This window comes from Canis aureus, chromosome 1, assembly GCF_053574225.1.
Source record: "Canis aureus isolate CA01 chromosome 1, VMU_Caureus_v.1.0, whole genome shotgun sequence".
Taxonomy (NCBI): Eukaryota; Metazoa; Chordata; class Mammalia; order Carnivora; family Canidae; genus Canis; species Canis aureus.
Genome location: NC_135611.1, coordinates 15,457,582 through 15,477,828, shown reverse-complemented (window position 1 = coordinate 15,477,828; position 20,247 = coordinate 15,457,582). Strand labels below are relative to the sequence as shown.

Sequence of the window (20,247 nt, the reverse complement as noted above, 5' to 3'; positions counted from 1 at the left end):
GGAACTTGGCCGCTTGATATTCAAGTCCATGTGTAATCCCACCCCTTTGAATAGGGACTGGACCTGTACCTTGCTTTAGTCCACAGAATATGGCACAGGCGACAGGGTGTTGCTGCCACAATTGCATCACATAAGGAACTAAAAGTATCATCTGGCCAACTGCCAGCAAGGAACCGAGGCCCTCAGTCCAGCAACCCTCCAGGAACTGAATTCTCCCAACACCACATGAGCTTGGAAGTGGATTCTTCCCCAAGAAAGTTTTCAGAGGAGACTGAAGCCCTAGCCCACATACCTTGTTGAGAGCTCCTGAAGCAGAAGATCCAGCTAACCCAGGCCCTGACCCTGGACCCATAGAACCTGTGGAATAGCAGGCATGTGTTGTTTTAAGCTGCTAAGTTTGTGATACATTTTTACACAGCAGTAGATAACTTATGTATTGCCTCTTGCTGTAGGTAACACTTTGGGATAAAGATCTGGCCCATCAGAAGTTGTCACTAAATGAGAAAACAAAATCATCATTGTTTTTGGCTAAAAGTCTGGGTGCAAAAAACATAGTTAAAGGGAATCTGGGTGGAAACATGGAACCGAATCAATGCTACTGTGTTTGTGAGAAGTAGTGTGTTAACTGCTCTCCATCACAGCACACCCCCTCTGACCTTGTTAATGCCTGACCTTGAATCTATAGAGAAGATTACCGGAACAGATCATTAAAGAGATGTACCTTATATACTTTTGAGACAATTTGCTACATCTCAAATAGTTTCTAAAATCTTTAAGAATTACATGATTTCGGCTGTCATGTTGTATTACGTATAATGAGTGAACATCTGGGACCTAAAAGCTACAAAAAAGCTGACAACTCAGAATGAGGGAAATGCACAGGAAAGTAAGTTACCCCGGCCCAGGAAGGGGTCAGCTGGGGTGGCAATAGACATCTAAAAGTAAGACGTCAGGGCAGATGTTCATGATCTGGGGTAGGTTCAGTGAGTCAGGCAGGTATCAAAGGTTGAATTAAGTCATTGGTTCACAATCCAGGGAGAGGGATCCCTGGGTGGCGCAGCGGTTTAGCGCCTGCCTTTGGCCCAGGGCGTGATCCTGGAGACCCGGGATCGAATCCCACGTCGGGCTCCCGGTGCATGGAGCCTGCTTCTCCCTCTGCCTGTGTCTCTGCCTCTCTCTCTCTCTCTGTGTGACTATCATAAATAAATAAAAATTAAAAAAAAAATTTAACACAATCCAGGGAGAAAGTCATTGAGTTGGGGACAGGAAGACAAAGAATGTGCAATAAAGGAATGAATTGAGATACACTGAATAATAAGCTCAGTGTACCAACAAAAAAAAGGCCTGGATGTCTGAAACACCTTTTGGCCCTAGCCCAGTCACTGGGATCCACCTGAGACCATCTCAGGAAATGGTTCTTGCTGGAATAGACAGTATTAGCCAGAGAAGTCACTTTAAGACCAAAATACAAAGCAAGTCATTCCATAGTGTTTAGAGCTACTTACTGACAGGGGAACGGAGATGGAGCGGGCGTGCAATACCGACGTCATGCAGTTATTCTCTGCTAAGCCTGGACCTTAATCCCCAGCTTTTATAGAGTGAGGGCCGGTGGTGCAGTCACAGAATAGTTAGGTGGAGCGGGGCCTCCTGTGTGCCGTCCTCTGTACTAGTTAGCTAAAGTGGGGCCTTCTGTGTACCACTTCAGGGAAAACCAGAACAAGCCTTCCCTCATTCTGGTCTGGGCATATGTTAACTTCCATGGGGCTTGGAACATGTAACCCTGAGGGGGCGTGGTTCATGCACAGGCATGAACAAGATGGAGGATCAAAGATGGAGTCAGTGTTGTCAAGACCCTAAAGTCCTCAAGCAAGACTGGCTGAGAGTCTAATGGGGGAGAGGAATGAGAGCCTATAACTGGAGAGGTGCTTATTGGCTCTGCCAAAAGACTGATTCACAGAATGATCTTTCTGAACAGTTCTCCAGGAACCACAGGACAGGAGTAGAAGAACCAATCATAGCTTCTTAGCACTGGAATGAATCTTAGGGGTAATCTCACCGTATCATCTCATTTGATAGATGAAGAGAAAGCAGAAACCTGGAGAGGTCGGTAACGTGTCCGAGCTCATAGAGCAACTTAGTGGCAGTGTCGGAAGCAGGGCCTCGGCCAGGCACTCTTTGCTTGATGCCACGCTTGCCTATTCATCAACGGGGCTTTGAGAGCCCAAGCCCTCAGCACTCAGCAGACAAGCAACACCATGTAGTTAAGTGCTAAATTGCACAGACAGGCTGTAAGCGCTAGAGGAGTTGAGAAGATAAATGAAAGAGGGGTAATTAGAGAGGGTTCAGTCCCACCTAGGCCATGAAGAATGAGGAGGCATGGTGAGTTTTTCTAAGCAAGTCCAAATTTAATCCGCATCACTAACCTCCTTCTCATCAAGACAAGGACCTCCAACACTGTAACATCGCCCCAAACTTCCCCCACTTCCAAATGTTTGTCTAATATATTATATGCAAGAGTTTTTAAATGCAGAGAAGAATCAGCTATTTTCAACAATCAATCCAACACATTTTAACAATTTATTCACCGTTGCTTCCTGATTCCCTATCTCTGGCTTCATTTTCCTCTCTCTGAAGCATGTATTTTGTTCAGTGGTTCTTTCAGCAAGGGCTCTGAGAGCCGACACTCCCAGCCCCGTGTTCCACCAATGTCTACTTTACCCTCTATCCCCAACAGCACTTTACCTAGGGAAAGACTCCCTCTAGCATTTACTCTTCTTGCTGTCAAGGCTGCTGTCCGTGTGATGGCTGCTCATCCATAGATAGTGGGTCTTAGTGGGTTTTTTTGTTTTTGTTTTTTTTTTTCACTTTCATGTTTTTTCACTTTCAAAGTGTCCTATTTGTTTTTTTCTTTTTTTAAGATTTTATTTATTTATTCATGAGAGACACAGAGAGAGAGAGGCAGAGACACAGGCAGAAGGAGAAGCGGGCTCCATGCAGGGAGCCTGATGTGGGACTTGATCCCAGGACTCCAGGATCATACCCTGGGCCAAAGGCAGGCGCTAAACCGCTGAGCCACCCAGGGATTCCCCTCAAAGTGTCCTATTTGGATGATAAATTACCAGCCCACCCAGCTAGAAGCTCGAGAACATGAGCTTCTTGAGTGTAGGGCCTGGGATCTCTTTGCCTATGTGCCTCAAGCATACAGTGTCTGACACATAAACATTTCAGTGTCTGTTGAAAAAAATTAATGACTCTAAGACAGGAATCAGAGCAGAGCAGTTATGAAGGTAGTAAGAGATCGAAGATAATGCAATATTTATGAAACCAGAGCTTCAAGGAGGAGGTTGTGGGTAACAGAACCTAGTGTTCCAGGGAAAGCAAGAAGACTAGAAGAAATAAAATGAATGTGGGCTTCTTGGAGACATGGCTAATTCCAGGGCCAGGAAAGTACAATACCAGCATGGGCTATCTCGGGTCAGAAAGCAAGAAAGTGTTGAAAGACTAAGTGAGCCCATGTCAAAAGAACACGGGAACTAGTATAAAAGGGCTCCCACTGGCCACATTTGTGTGGATTTGAGCATTAAAAAGAATAATGAAGGCTATGGGTTAGAAAACAGAAGAAAGGAAAAGAAATCTTGGGTCTGTACTGGTATTGAACAAAAAGGAGCAGGGAACGCTTTCTTTTACACAAGAACACCAGCCAATAAATGTAGAAGGAACTCAAAAATGGCCATGTTGCAGCCATAACGTAATAATTGGTCGAGGCGAGCATAATCAAAGCATGCAAAACCACTGAGTGAAAAGTTGTCAGGAACAGGTTATTCACATAGTCTCAAAATAATACTTGTTAATTACAAACAAGGAAAAGACAATTTTATAATGGAGAAATTTGGCAGGCAACAACATAGTTACCAAGTGGATAATGGGATAAAATTGACTGGTACCTCCTGATGTGATGCAATTGGAAGTACACAACGTTTTTTTATATGGTAGCCTTGCCAAAACACAAAACAAAACAATGTTTAAAGTGAATCTACACTTGAGGAACCAATCAGATAAAGTCTAGAATGAGAAACCATTTACAAGACAATCGACCTGAACTCTTTGAAAATGTCAACTATCATGAAATTCCACAAAAGAGGATGGAACATTCTAGAATATAAATTAAGGGAGCTTGGAAAAACAAAATCATCAAAGACAACATATGGAATTTATTTGGAGTCTGGATTTAAAAATAAGGACAACCAAATTTCAAAAGCCATTTTGGGGGACAACTTAGGGTGTTGAATATGAACTATTTATTAAACGATCTTACAGAATCAATGTTAAATTCCTTGGGAACAATAAGGTATTGTAGTGAATGACCTTTTTTTAGGAGATACCTGCTTAAGTATTTAGAGTGAAGCATTTAGGTGAAATGTTATGATAAATACAAGCTTCTATCAAATTGCTCTGGCAACACACACACACACACACACACACACACACACACACACATAGGGGAACCGAATGTGGATAGTGTTGGTTATTTGGTGAAGTGAGGTGAAGAATATATGGGTATTCATTGTATTATTCTTTCAGGTTTTCTGTGGGTTAGAAAACCCAAAATTAAAAGAAGGAAAAAAAGAAAAAAGGAAGGAGGGAGGGAGGGAGGGAGGCAGGAAGGAAGGAAGGAAGGAAGGAGGGAGGGAGGGACGGAGGGAGGGAGGGAAGGAAGGAGGGAAGGAAGGAAGGAAGGAAGGAAGGAAGGAAGGAAGGAAGGAAGGAAGGAAGGAAGAGGGGAAAGCCTGGAGGAAAAGCCAAGTGGTGACAATGAAGAGGGCATCTGCTAAGCTTCAGGGGACAGTTCATTTGGAGTGGTAGAAATCAATTGCCACAGGTCAAGGAGGGAACAGAAAAAAAAGAATGGTAATGGCTGCCAATAAAAATGAGGTAGGAGAAATAAGACAATAACTAAAGGAAAATCAGGATCAAATAGAAGTTTTTTGGCTATTTTTTTTTTTATAGAAGAGTTGGATAATCGTTTGAGGGTAGAGGCTCCAAGTAGAAATGAAGTGGCTGCTGACACCAAGAAGGTAGGATGAGCCATGCTGGGAGAACAGCATCTTGGGTATGTGTGGAGAGGTCACTTTGGTAAACTGAGTCCCTCTTCCATGGGGACCGATGGTTGGAAGCCTGTTTCTTCTCTCTTCCACTGTCTACCCCTAAAACTCTACATTGATATTTCCTCTGTAAATTTGGAGAGGTCATTGCTCATGCCCCCCTGGGGCCACCATATGCATAGTAACCCCCAACTCCATCTTCGGCAGACTTCTACGTGGCTCATCTAATGCTCATTTATGAATAATTCCCTGAAGGGGTCACTTACACTGGAGATTCACAGAGGGGCACCTGACACTGTTTCCTGACCCTGTTTCAGCTTCTTGGTTCTTCATTTCTCCATGGCAGCCTTGAGTCGCAGCAGAGTACTCCCAGCACTAAGTCCTTCATGCCATTCTTCCATTTCTACAGTTGTGAGGTGTGATGGAAGTTGGAAGCAGAGGGCATGAAGGCAAGTTGAAAATGGAGGCAAGCATGTCTCAAGGTGGATTTTATGGTTTAAGGCCTATTGTCATCTTCCAGGATGTGTTCTAGAGGCTTCTGATGACACAATAGGTTGTATGGAGAGATTTACTTGAGGAAAGGATAAAGATAGGACCAGGAGATTTTTAAGTTAAAATTTTAATACTTACCCAAAGTAATATATGTAATGATATGTGTACATTGTTTAAAAAGTCAAGTATTACTGACAAACTTGTGATTTAAAAAAAACAACAGTATTTTCCTCCCTTTTCCTTCCTAGTCTTGATATCCATCATTTATCAGCTGCCTCTGGTATCGACAATCATATTTTGAAATAATATGCTTATATTAATACTTCTTGCTTAATTTTACTTATTTTCTGTTCATTTCCTTCCTTTGAAGATAGCCTTTAGGGCAGCCCGGGTGGCTCAGCGGTTTGGCGCCTGCCTTCAGCCCAGGGCATGATCCTGGAGTCCTGGGATCGAGTCCCACTTTGGGCTCCTTGTGTGGAGCCTGCTTCTCCCTCTGCCTGTGTCTCTGCCTCTCTCTCTCTCTCTGTGTGTCTCTCATGAATAAATAAATGAAATCTTAAAAAAAAAAAAGAAGATAACCTTCAATGATTAGAGTATCACCACCAACACCCAATCTATATGAACAAGCACATGCCAAATCCACTGTTCCTCTTCGCATCCTCCCCATATAGCTACATCACAACTTCTGGTTAAATTGGTAGCCATTGTCTACTTTTTTATTTATTGCATTACTTTAATAAGCACTTATTTATTTATTTTTAAAGATTTTATTTATTTATTTATTTACTTACTTCTTTATTTGAGAGAGAGAGAGCACAAGTGGGAGGAGGGGCAGAGGGAGAGGCAGAAGCAGGCTTCCCGCTGAGCAGGGAGTCTGATGTGGGGCTCGATCCTAGGACCCCAGGATCATTACCTGAGCCAAAGGCAGATGCTTAACGACTGAGCCATCCAGGCCCCAATAAGCACTTATTTAATGTTTACTATGTGCCAGGTACTCGGTACTCTATAAATATTAATTTCAAGTCCTTATTAGAAATAGAAGTATTATTAGCCACTAAACCATAAGGTTTACTATGATGACATTTCATTTCCTGTAAGATAATTTTTCCAAGAAAATCTTTTTTCTCCCTTACTAGAATAGGATTCTTTGTCTTTCTATTCTATTTGGTGGGGAACTTTCTCAGCTTTACTTTTCTTCTTTCTATCGATTATTTTAAATCAATGCTATCATAATTTTGATTTCCACGTTGTTCTGTTTCTTTTTTATAGCATTTTGACCTTATTTTATAAATTCAATATCTTCTCATATGTCTCTGAAGATATTAAAGCTTTGTTGGCACTGTTTCAAAGTTTTCTTTGCTCTCTGCCTTGTATGGGGGGGCATGCATGTGTGTGTGTGTATGTGTGTGTGTGTGTCTGTGTTTCTTATTTTGGGGGGGCTCTTTATGTTAAAAGATTTCATCAAATGTCTGATTGCCTTTGGCTGTTAAGATTTAAGGGTAGAGTACCAAAAAGTTGATTTGAAGTCCTTTGTGCCCGGGATAGACTTGACTAACAGTGGGCCTCAACCAGTCATTTTCTTCCTCTCCTTTCCGATATTAGTATCTAGATATTTCTTCTTGGGCCAGTTACATTCCCTGTAGGGAACTCCTCCAGTCTCCTACTCGGGGACTATTCTGTATGGAGATTTTCATTAAATCCCATCTGGTCCCTCCCGTGTTCTGGCAGTGTGTGTTTGTGGGGAGGGGGATGGTAACCTACTGTGTGGGGTGAGGAGCAGGATGCCCAGGTGTGTGTGTGGGAAGGGACTCGATGTGCCTTATAAAGACTTGCAGCCAAGTTCACCAGCTCCATCCTGCCCCTCTGCTTTCAGAGGAACCTGGTCCTTTTCTACCAATGCCGAGTTTCTGTAGTTATAATCATTCTGCTTCTTGTGACTTGTACCTTTTAGTCTTCAGAGGAAGAGACGTTGATGTGTGGCCTTTAACTCCATGAGAGTTGTTTTCAAATTAATTGGATTCTGAAAGTGAGTTATTGTGGGAGCAAGCACAAAGTTTGATGAATTAGTTCATTTGGAAATGAACTCGTGATGACTTCAAACCTGCAGTAGGAAATCTTCTAGTACCTTCCTCCCAAATACCATAAGGCCCTACTGAGGAGGAGGTTAAACACAACTGGTGTTGAATTCAGGCCTCAGCCTCAGGACAGCTTTCCAGAGGAAAATGTACATCTCCAAGCAGGGGTTCCTTACAGAATATAGAAAATAACCTCCCCCTGCCACATTCTTTCATGGAACATGAGACTTTGGACGCTTCCCTCAAGCAGGTTTTTAGAAATTATAGTCACATCACCTCAAAAAATCTATATCAAGATGAGGTGTTCACTCTTTTCTCAGCTGGGACCTAACTACAAAGCTCTGCTCTGTCAGAACCATGGCTTCACCCATTGTCTGGTTACTCTTCTCCCCCTCACGATCTCCTTTTCCTGTATAAATTGGTGAAGGTGGCTAATTTTCATTTATTCAAGGTCCGCAGGTACTAAGCAAAGATCAAAAGTGGCCTATTTGAGGGGTACCTGGGTGGCTCAGTCCATTGAGCATCTGACTCTTGATCTCAGCTCAGGTGTTGATCTCAGGGTTGTGAGTTCAAGCCCCATGCTGGGCTCCATGCCTAAAATAAATAGATAAAATAAAAAGTGGCCTATTTGAGTATTCAAAGGATGTTTACTATAGAGATTTTGTAATGGCAAAACAACACTGAAAATAAAGCCGAAACATCTATCCATGTGGCACAGACTAAATAAATTACTGTATAATGACAAGTTAGACAGCCATATTATAGTAAAGTTCAAAAATCACAGCCCAGAACAGAATTTAGAAGAATATACACATATGCACATATACGTACACACCCTTGTATATGCACAGAAAAGTCCTAAAAGCACATAACCAGATGTAACAATATTACCTCAGGGATGGGAGTGGGTGCAAAGGACATAACTGGTCAGGTCTACCTTTTAATTTACACACTCTGAAATTTTGTTTCCAAAAACACATACTACGTTGTATCATTTAAATTTTATTTCATTTAAAAAATTGCAATAGAGCAGCCCTGGTGGCTCAGCGGTTTAGCTCTACCTTTGGCCCAGGGTGTGATCCTGGAGACCTGGGATCGAGTCCCACATCGGGCTCCCTGCATGGAGCCTGCTTCTCCCTCTGCCTGTGTCTCTGCCTCTCTCTCTCTCTCTGTGTGTGTCTCTCATGAATAAATAAATAAAATCTTTAAAAAATAATAAAATCTTAAAAAAATAAAAAATTAAAAAATTAAAAATTGCAATAAAATACACATAAAATTTGCCTTCTAACCTTTTTTTATTTTTTGAAGTACCCACAAAGTGAACAGAGTATGGAAGAAACAGCTGGAATCTGGCACCCTGAGCTGTGGGCCTGGGGCAGCTAAGTGGGTAATCCAAGTAAAGGCAGGGATGCCAGTGGAGGCAGCACCAGCTTGGAACACGGTATGGAAACAGGCATGGAGCACGGCATGGAACCCAGCATGGAACCCAGCATGGAACCCAGCATGGAGCCCAGCATAGCAAAGTATGGGCCAGTTGTTCCCACAGTCTGTAGCATCTGACTGTTCTGGGGATAGGAGAGGGTGAATTCACATTTCACTCTTGTAAGAGTCCATGCCAGGTAGTCTGGGTTTAGACAGCTGCTTTGTGGCTGACCAGCTGTGTGCCCTTGGGCAGGGTACCTAAATTCTCGGGGCTTCAGTTTCCTTACCTAAAATGGGAATAAAGGTAATGTAAGTTGCATAGGTTGGTAAAAGGATGGAAACAATTAATATACATTATGGGCTTAGAGCAGCACCGGTGCACATCAAGCTCTGTGTAGCTATCAGGGGTTGTGGGTGTTATCATTAACAGGGATCATCATGATTATTATTACATGCTTCCTGTTTTTAAAAAAATCTTTAATTCAGACAACATATTCACTCAAATGAGTGACATCAGATTTCAACATCCCGATTTGCACTACCAGGTTTGTTCGTTTTAAGACAGACACACACACAAAAGCTGCTTCTCCCAAGAAATCTGATTAAGACAAGTTTAAGAGAATAAATTACTTTTCATTTTACATTAGCACGTAGACAGGTTCTTTAAAGTTTATGCTAATATGATTATTCAGGATACAATAACTGACCCTAAAGAATGAAGATTTGATAAAGAAAGAACGTTATGGCTTTTATTTTTTTTTAAAGATTTTATTTATTTATTCATGAGAGACGAGAGAGAGAGAGAGAGAGAGAGGCAGAGACACAGGCAGAGGGAGAGGCAGGCTCCATGCAAGAAGCCTGATATGGGACTCGATCCCCAGTCTCCAGGATCACAACCTGGCTGCAGGCGGCGCTAAACCGCTGTGCCACTGGGGCTGCCCCGTTATGGCTTCTGTAAGTCCAGAACACTACGGCTGAGCTGCATGGTAAAACATGTGGAACTGTACCTGAACCATAAACAGTTTTTGCAGGTATTGGTGTATTAACATATCAATACTTCAGTCCACTTATCACAGAGTAGTGCCATAGTTTGCTTACCATTGTATTACCTTTACTGACAATAGCGCATGACATGGATGCATTATAGTGTGTAGCTGTTCCAGAGGAATCCACAGAAAGTGTTCACCGGATATCAACCCACCAGCTGAGCCTGACTTGCTTCTTCCTCAGGTAGTACCTTGGTGGGAATGCAACTAGCTCACTGTAATCATTTATTCAATATTGAGGGAGACCTCATCATCCGCCCAACCTTCAGAGAACATCAAATCCTCCTGTTAGTGCTGCAGTATACCCAGAAACTATAAACTGACTGTACTGGGTTAAGCAGTGTCCATTGAAATTCATTTTCACCTGGAACCTGGGAATGTGACTTATCTGGACATAGAGTCTTACAGATGCAGTCAAGTCGGATCAGGTTATACTGCATTAGGGTGAACTCTAAATCCAATCCAATCTTATAAGAAGAGGCAAATTTGGATGCAGATGCATATCCGGAGGGAGAAAGCCGTATGAAGATAGAGGCAGACGTTGAAGTGATGCATCTGCAAGTCAAGAAACACCAAGGATTGCCAGCAGATACTGGCAAGGAAGATTCTTCTCTAGAGCCTTTGGAGGGAACCCATCCCTGCTGACACCTTGATTTTGGACTTTGAGACTCCAGGACCACGAGAGAACAAGTTGTTTTAAGTCAGCCAGTTTCATTACTTTGTTCCAGCAGCATCAGCAAACCAACTCACCAACCAAGTCACGGTCTGCTGCCAACACAATTCCACACCACTTGTCAGCTCGGTGAGGGCAGGAACCCTGCCTATCCTTATCATGATTATATCCCCACCACTTTCAACAGTGCCTGGTACCTACAGTGAACTTGATAGGGTTTGGTTTAAGACAAGAGGAATGAATTCATTTGATCCTCAGAATAGCCCCAAATTACATCTGAGTAAGCATCAGCCCAAAGGCTCATAGCAAGAAGAGGGCAGGTCCAGGCCCCCAATCCAGCCTGTGTTTCCAGTAAAGAGCTGCCTGACGGTCTGGGCCCACACAGTGCAGCGCCTTGTCTGAGAGTTTCCTGGAATGTGAGGTCAGCCTGCTTGCGGAGTTCCTCTGGCCTGTGGGAACTTGACCTGAGATAGCAGAACCTTCTTATGTTGAATAACTGGCCTTTTCCGTGCCTGTGTTGGTCTGGCGGCCACAACCGGAGCTCCAAGTTCCTTAAAGGAGCAAAAATCCTTGAGTGACCAAGTAAATGCAGTCCCTTACCCCTTCCTAAACCAAGAATCCAGCTTCTATATGACTTCATGCAGCTCCAAGTAAATGAAGCAAATGATGGAAGGAAAACAGGAACCAGTTGACAAACTGAGCAGACTTGCTCAAGAAAGTGCAGCGAAGGTCACCTATTACCCACAGCACTGGCCATGACACCTTAAATGTCACCAGAAACACAGGTAAATTGCCATGTTAGATAGTAAGTGCCAACCATCTGGACTTATTGTCCAGACTCTTGGCAACAGTTGACAACTTAAAATGTTTCAGATTGCTATGGAAACAGAACCAAAATATCAGTAATTGTCAGTAATTTCTTACCCTGAAACTCAAATCCAGCTCTGATTTCCATAATTACCTAGACATGGTTCGAAAAAGTGCTCATAAAACCCAAGGATCTTGTTCTGCCCAAGGCAAAGCCAAACGTGAATAATCCCTCTGGATACCTGCCTGCCAATGGTGCCTCTGCTTGTTCTCGGGACTCCCAGCCAGGAGAGGAAAATGCACTCACTGTGCCGCACAAGATGCTGGAATGGAGAGAAAGGATTGCATCATGTGTCAGAGCCAGGGGAGCCTCACACTCCCAGACAGACCTTGCATTGTTTAAGAGCTGGTCATTAAAGGGCGTGAGTGATAAGCCAGCAAGCCTTTCAGCTAGAGGGTCCTACATCACCCAACCCTGTGCTCAGTCACTGAACACTGGCCTGAATGACAGAAGGAAGACATGCTCCCAAGGCCCTCCTTTCCTCCAAAGCCATCAGCGTTGCCTCCACGATTCACCATGGCCCTTGATTCCTGTGATAAGGCGAGTTCCGTATTGTTCTATGTCAGACACTAAGGGAAGGTCCAGGCCTGAAACGTTCCTTGGTCAGAGCATCCATTGTCTCCCCTCTGCTACCCATTAAGGCTCCTCCTGTGGCTCTTTCTGTCTAGTGACATGCGGCCCTGGGTCTCTGCCCTGAAAGCAAAAACGCCCTCCTCTGACCCCAGTCTCTCCCTTTGCTGTCTTTACAATCAAGTGTCTGGAAGTGGTGGTAAATACTCGCTCTGCACCTCCTCACCTCCATTCCGCTCCCCCTCACCTCCATTGCATTCCTAGACCGCAGGATTACCCCAAGGCTGCACTTAAATTATCCGTGATAATGACTGTGACTTAGTAAGGCTTGGGAAGAATCCATTGTACTTCTTGCTGATTACTCTTTTTTCACCTTAGGTAATAATTCAGATCGTTAATGACCCCCTGCTTTGAAAATCTCTTTCCATTTAGTTTTTGCACTACTGTTTCTCCTTTGTCCTCTGGCCACTGGTTCTGTTTCATCTGCTGATTCTTCTTCCATTTATTTCCCACATATTAGTGTTCCCTTTAGTTCCATGCTTGGTCTTCCTCTCCATGTCCTCCATCTATATCCTGGGTAACATCATCCATGCTCAGGGTTTTCTCTACCACAAGACAGCTTTGCCAACAATAGACAGCTTCTATCTGAGATCTTTCCTGGCTCTACACGCACTAGTCATCTGCCTGTAGGAGGTTTCCACTTAGCTATTGTATATACTCAACAAAACCAACAATGTGTTCAAGGCTAAATATTCTCTTTCCCACAATGCTCTTCTTCAAATGTCTCTTTTCTTTGTTTAAGAAAATGCTAGTCAAGCCACAACCCTGGAAGTCTTTTTTTGACTCTTCCACCAACTATACCTACCTCTCACCTACCCTAAATTGATCACCAACCCAACTTCCTAAAGTAGTAAGCTCATCCCTCCATAACTGCATCAGTTCTGGTCTTCCCAACTTCTTACTGATAACCAATAATTACAATTGCCTCCTAGAGGCTTTCTCCATATACCAGCTGGCTTCTTCTAGTCTATATTGCCAATAGAATTTTATTTCGAAAAATGCACTTTGGTTTAATGTCACTGCCAGCTCTAAATCACTCAGGGGCTCACCTCTATCTCTTCAGTATGTATTTCAAAGTTCTTAGCATGGCCATCAAGACCTTCATGATTTGGTCCTTATTAATCTGATTTCATGCCTCAACAACCCCCAATGCACCTGCATTCCATCCAATCAAGATCTACTGTCCATGTCTTTGTGTCTTTCAACATGCCCTCCAGCTGGTGCCTGTGACCAGTTCCTCTTGGCCAATGACTCAGCTTAAGCATCACCTCCTCCAAGAAGACTTTCTTTTTGACCTACCTCCCAGATAAGATAGCGGTGCTTTTTCTTTTCTTTTCAGTTTTATTGAGATATACCTGACAGCATTGTGTAAGTCGAAGGTGTACATGTTGTTTTGATACACTCATACATCGCAAAATGATTACCAGCCTAGCATTAGCTAAAACCTTCATCACATCTCCTAATTACCACTTCTTTTTTGTGGTGAGAACACTGAAGATCTACTCTTTTTGCAACTTTCAAGTATATAAAACAGTATTATTAACTATAATCACCATCCTATACATTAGATCCTCAGAACTTACTCATCTTATAATTGGAAATTTGTACTCTGACCAACATCTCTCCATTTTCCCCACCCAGAACCTCTGGTAAACAACATCTAGTCTCTGTTTCTGCGAGTTCGGTTTTTCTAGATTCCACATATAAGTGAGATCATGCAGTAGTGAGTAGTGGTCTACCTGTGTCTGATTTATCCCACTAGTAACCACCTTTCTTATGAGAAGCTAGACACCCCGTTTTCACCTATGTTATAGGATATTCACCCAACATTGTAATTATTGTTTGTCTTAACTTTCCTCCTCCACTAGATTATTAATAAGTTGAAGACAGGAACTGTATTTTGTCTGTCCAGCTGTCCACCACTGCCTAGCCCAGTGCTTGGCACAGAGTGGTGCTGAGTAAACCTTCACTGAACACATGAGCACAGCAAACAAAATAAATATGGAGATGTATCAATCACTGAGAACACAAAGGATGGAAGTCCCAGAGAAGACTCCACAGAAGGTTATGTTTAGAGGGTGTAAAGTTCAAGCTACTAGACGTGGTGATGGAGTTCATTACATAAATAAACTGTATATCAGATTGCAATGATAACTACATGCATTGGCTCTCATTCTATACATAGTTAAATCTTAGTGTGGAAACCAGGCTGGCACTGTGGTTACATAGTGAACAGAACAAACAACTCTGTCCTCCCCACTTCCACCTTATTTATGCAATTTACAGTTAATTATTTCAACATCTTCTCACAGTATTCCAGGCATTATCCTGAGTACTTCATAAGCATATGCATTTTTTTAAAGATTTTTATTTGTTTATTCATGAGAGACACAGAGACAGAAACACAGGCAGAGAGAGAAGCAGGCTCCATGCAGGGAGCCCAAAGTGGGACTCAATCTCGGGACTCGAGGATCACGCCCTGGGCCCTAGCAGACACTCAACCGCTGAGCCACCCAGGGGTCCCAGCATATGCATTTAATCTCCATAAAAGTCCTGTATGATTGTTGCTGTTCCCATTGTACAGAGAAAACTAAGATTCATGGAGCTTAGCTAATTTGCTAAAGATCATATGGTACGTGGTACAACATGGATTTAATCCAAAGTATGTCCAATTATATACTTTTTCCTGCTCTTAATCATTATACTCTAACAACACCACAAATTTAGCTTGAAGATCACTTGTATTCTTTTTTTTAAAGATTTTATTTATTTATCTTTAAGATAAATAAATCTTTAATTTATTTATTATCAGGTAGAGGGAGAAGCAGGCTCCCCACAAGAAGCCCGACATGGGACTTCATCCCGGACCCCAGGATCATGCTTGAGTCAAAGGCAGATGCTCAACCGCTGAGCCACCCAGGTATCCCAGTCACTTGTATTCTATTCAGATACTTGGTTATTGTGGCTACCATAGAATCCTAAAAGTACGTAGGAAGTTTATTTCAACTTCTCCTTTTACAGATAGGACTATTAGTATGGGGAGGAGGATTTGTAATAAAAATTGATCCAAGAAAATATAGAAGTTTTGCAAGTGAGCATTTATGTTCCAAAGCCATGAAAGTATGGCTATTAGTGTGATTTATCACCCTCTTCTGGTCTTTGGAGCCTAGAGAATGGGGGGTGGAATGGTTTTGAGAGGTAAGAATTTTACCTTGAGCAAATGCTGTGCTTTGGGTGAGCTCTGCCTCTTTATTTTCACAAGGGCGATGACACTCAGAAACAGCAGCGTGAATATGATGGGTGTACAAGAGGCCACTTGGTACTCGGGGCAGCCAAGTTATTTAAGGTGTTCAGAAAAATAAATCTGTATCCCACTGAAGTGTTCTTTAACAAATGAATTCTGCAGGGGGCGGGGGAAGTAGTTTCAATGCAGTGTTCATTTTGAGAGTTGAGATAGAGCCTGAGAGATTTAAAAAAAAAAAGAAAGAAAGAAAAAGAAAGGAAAAGAAAAGAAGAAAAGGAAAGAAAAGGCAGTGGCAAAACCAATCTTAAAAAGGCAGCTGCTTTTCAATGTGGTTCCGGGAAGGCTTTCCAGAACCCCCAGGTAAGAAAAAATTTGTACTGCCCTGGAAAACTAGACATGGTCTACAGCATACCCTGCCCCATGATCTGGTCCTGATTCTATGGGGACTATTTGACAGCTGTGCAGCACGTTAGGTAACTGAGAGCAATGCAGGATGGTTCCTGTCCAGAGACACACAGATGAGGGTGGAAGGACGCCCTCTCTCTTGTGGAAAAACCAGTCTGCTCCCATTGCACATTGAATATTCCTTTAGTCTTCTTTATTTTTTTCTTTATCTTCTCCCTTCCTGGGTGTACCAGCCTGGTCTTCCTATGATGAGTAAAATAAGATCCTTGACACAAGTTCATATTTATATCCTTTGGAGGATATTTCCTTTTTATATCCTTTCGTATTTATCTTTATGACTGAGAATTCAGCAGGGAGGCTGTGCCTCTGGTCCTGCCCCTTCCCCCTTGACCCAGTTTTGAACCGAACTCCAAAGTGTGAAAGTTCCCAAGCGCCAAGTGTCAGGTTATGACTCTTGTGCTTGGGAGCAGATACTGTTCACCCTCTGCCAGTTTGAGAATCCCCACACCACATCCACAGGTTGACAGATGGCTCCCCTTTGATGTCCTATTCAAAAGGTGAGGTATGAAGCAATGCCCAGAAAGGCATAACATTTTCATCACCTTTATTAAGTACAATTTATACACAATAAGGGTGCCTGGATGGCTCAGTGGTTGAGCCTCTGCCTTTGGCTCAGGTCGTGACCCTGGGGTCCTGGGATCGAGTCCCACGCCGGGCTCCCTGCAGGGAGCCTGCTTCTCCCTCCGCCTGTGTCTCTGCCTCTCTGTGTGTCTCTCATAAATAAATAAATAAAATTAAAAAAAATTCATACACAATAAAATTCATCACTGAAACGACTTAAAAGTGTGTGCTACTTGATGAGTTTTGACAAATATGTATATTTGCCGACCAGCACCACAATCAAGATCTAGAACATTTCTATCCCCTCCAAAAAGTTCCCTCATGCCCCTTTGCATTCTATCCCTTTTCCTGCCTATAGGCCCTGGCAACACCATTGATCTGCTTTCTTTCACCATCAGGTTTGCCTTTTCTAGAACATCATGTAAATAGGATCACACAACACTTAGGCCTTGGTGTCTGGTGTCTTTCACTTAGCAGAACACTCTTTAGATTCAGCCTCTTGCATTAGTAGTTCACATTCCTTTTTATTACTGAGTGATATTCCATCGTATGGCTTCACCACGGTGCGCTTATCCATTCCCCAGCTGAGGGACATCTGGATTGTTTCTAGTTTGGGGTTTTTTATAACTAATAATAAGTGGGATCCCTGAGTCATTTATACATTGGGTAAGTGTATATTTAACTCTAAAAGAAACTTCCAAACTTTTCCATTTTTAGATTCCCACCCACAGTACATGAGAGTTCCAGTCGCTCCACACCCTCACCAACACCTGGCATTGTCAATCTTTTTAATTTTAGTCTTTCTAGTCGATGTGTTGTGTTATCTCATTATGGCCGTAATTTGCATTTCCTTGATGATTAACAGCATTGGGTGTCTTTTTGTGTATTTATTTGGCATCTGTACATCTTCCGGGGTGAGATTTTTATTTAGATTTTCTGCCCATGTTTTAATCAAGTTGTTTATCTTCTTATTGCTGAGTTTTTAATGTGCTTTATTTATTCTGAATACAAGTCCTTTATGAGATGTGTGTCTTGCAAATATTTCCTCACAGTCTGCAGCATGAGAAAGCATTACATTTTGACAAATAAGAATTTTCTAATTCAAAATCCCTGCAAATGCAAACCAGCACTTCATATCTAGTCCACTGATGTCTGCAGAGCAGCAGTAGCCGGCCTTCTGGGGGAGGGAAATAAACAACACGAAAGAAGTTCCAGAATTTGGCCTCGATAGAAGCTGCTTTCTGCTTTCACCCTAACCCCCGTGTCTCGATTTTCCTGCATTTTGTTTTTTCCAGTTATTTTCTTTCTTGTGTTACTTGCCTTCTGTAGTTATTGTAATTTTAGGCTTCAACATGTATATGGAACATCCGTCTGTTGTTTCTTTTCCAACGCAAATGAATACTTGCTTCGGGGTTTCACAGTGAGCCCCAAGTATAGTCTCACAGACCACAAAGCTGTTCATATGGAAATTGTTCCTAATTGCTCCCAATTCAACCTCTGGGTGTTATACCATTATTCTTCTAGAGACTGGCTTCTCTCCTCCTGGCTTTTTGGACAGATTGGAAGGCTATGTGGGTAAAGATTCAGACATCCTGGAAATAACATGAGTTGTTACTGTGAGAAACCCCACAGAAGCCCCATAAACCGAAAGCAAAAAAACCTTTCTCTTTGGAGCTACTGCCTCCCCCGGCACCCCATCCCTTGTTTCATTAGTCTATGCTTAAGCTTAGGTGTGTGTTTTCATTTTCATGCATAACCCAACCTTCTCTGCACCTCTAGCATGCTATCAGCACCTTCTGGAACAGTTCATGTGGGTCAGATTTGCATTAGTCACGTCTGTGGGTCTTGGGAAACAGGAACAGAGACTGGGAGCCTGGTTTTGAGTCTCTGATTAGCCTGTCCTTGTGATACTAGAAAGGACTGGAAGTCATTGTTCCTAGGAGTTTTCTGATATTTAGGAATGACCTTATGAAAAAGTATCCACTAATAGCCTGTTTATTTTCAGCTATCATATTAAACATTCCAGCAGAAAAAGACAAGATCAAAAACCCCAAAGTTTGAATGCCTGCTTCCCGGATGGAGTTTCAGAACTGCTTAGGAGCCGATAGCCCCCAAATCCCATGGCGTTAATAACCTAGGAAAGCGTGGAGGATGCGGGTCCCTGGGGGATCCCGTCTTGGGTTTGAAGGCATTTTGTACTCTATCAGGCGAAAGGAAACACGCATTAGCCAAATACAGGCAGACTGCTCAGATGCTAGAAAAGATTCCCACGAGAGCCCCTTAAAGCTTTCCTGACTGATCTTCGAGTTTTAGGTTATTCCCAAGCAGACGGTGCTGGAAGCCCATTTGCTCCAATGGGGCTGACAGCTCGCCGGAATCAAACCAGGCCAGACCTTTGGCAGATCTCTTCCACCGGCTGAGATGAGTCAGGGAGCCCAGGCTCCAAGTGTCTAAACCTCAGCCTGGGGACTCCTGGGACCCCCAGCCAGGTCGGAGCCCCAGGGATGGGCAGCCAGAAGCCAAGGGGTCTCATTTTCCCTCTGCTGTCACACTGTCATTCCTGATACTCTCTAAACATTTAAGCCAACATGTAAGTAAAAATCAGCATTAAACCCAAGAGTAAGATTTTGGTTACACGCCTAGAAAGGTCATTACCAAGGAAGATGCAGTGACCTGACCCTCCAGCTCATCTCTGGGTCTGACGGCTTCTGAGGCATCATACATATTCTCGCTTCGTCAATCTCTTAATGTTCAGTGGGACCTGGGCTCACAATCCATGGGATCTAGGTGTGCTGAGAAAGAGGACCTGGGAATAGCCCCCCAGATGGCCTACAGAAGTCTGCCTTCTGCCTTCCATGCCAGGTGAAGATGGAGAGGTGTCAGCAGTTGTGAAAACCTCTGCCCTAAGGGACTTCAGACAGGAACAGAAAATTTAAGGGACTTTGGACAATTGTTACCAGCAGAAGTCTGGGAAATGACCAAGGTCAGGTGTTTGCTGAGCTATTCAATGAGGCTGCATAAGCAATAAGAAGAGGTTCATAGGGTTTTAGTGTCACTGAGGTTTCCAGGGTAAATTAAAGAAAGCAGTGAAGTAAGAGGAGAGTGGATTTAAAAATTAACCTGTGTGTGAATGTACTATGTTCGGAACAGGAATTAAAAAGCAAACAAGGATTAATTGATTTCTCCTCCTTCCCCAGAAGCAGGACGCTGGCATTTCAGGAGCAAAATTGATTGGTTGAGAATACACTCTGCTGGGTAATTAAACAAGGAGGCCGATCAATACTCAGTAGCTGGGATTTAGATACCCATTGACAAGCTAACAGAAGAATCCAGAAGGGAACAGGAGAATAGCTATTTGGCTCAGGCAAGGTTGGATCTTAAGGTTTCTGAGTTGGAAAAAAAAAAAAAAAAAAAGAGCCTTGCTTTCCTTTCTTCTCTTGCTTTAAAAACTCCTTTGATTTAGTATGAACCCAAGCAAAAATAAAGATCCCCATTCAGAGTATTTTTCTTAGTGGCAGGTGACAGATGTAAAGGGCCCAATTTGTGATTACATGGTTCACTTATGCAACTGCAATTAAGCTGCCTGTTATGTTCACGCAGCTAAATAAAAATTACAACCAAGTTACTTATTAGCTACCTTGAACCTGCCTCCCTAAGAGCTAGAGGGTT

At 42.8% G+C, this 20,247-nt stretch overlaps 1 protein-coding gene across 5 annotated transcripts in view; it reads right to left on the bottom strand.

Annotated features, from left to right (window-relative positions):
* Positions 1-20,247, bottom strand: part of RNF152 (ring finger protein 152) — a 202,147-nt gene that overhangs the window by 37,653 nt on the left and 144,247 nt on the right. For all 5 annotated transcript variants that reach the window (XR_013376087.1, XR_013376095.1, XR_013376098.1 and 2 more), the window contains exon 5: positions 8,169-8,263. The gene's annotated coding sequence lies outside the window, so the exon portion shown is untranslated. The remainder of the gene's footprint in view (positions 1-8,168; positions 8,264-20,247) is intronic.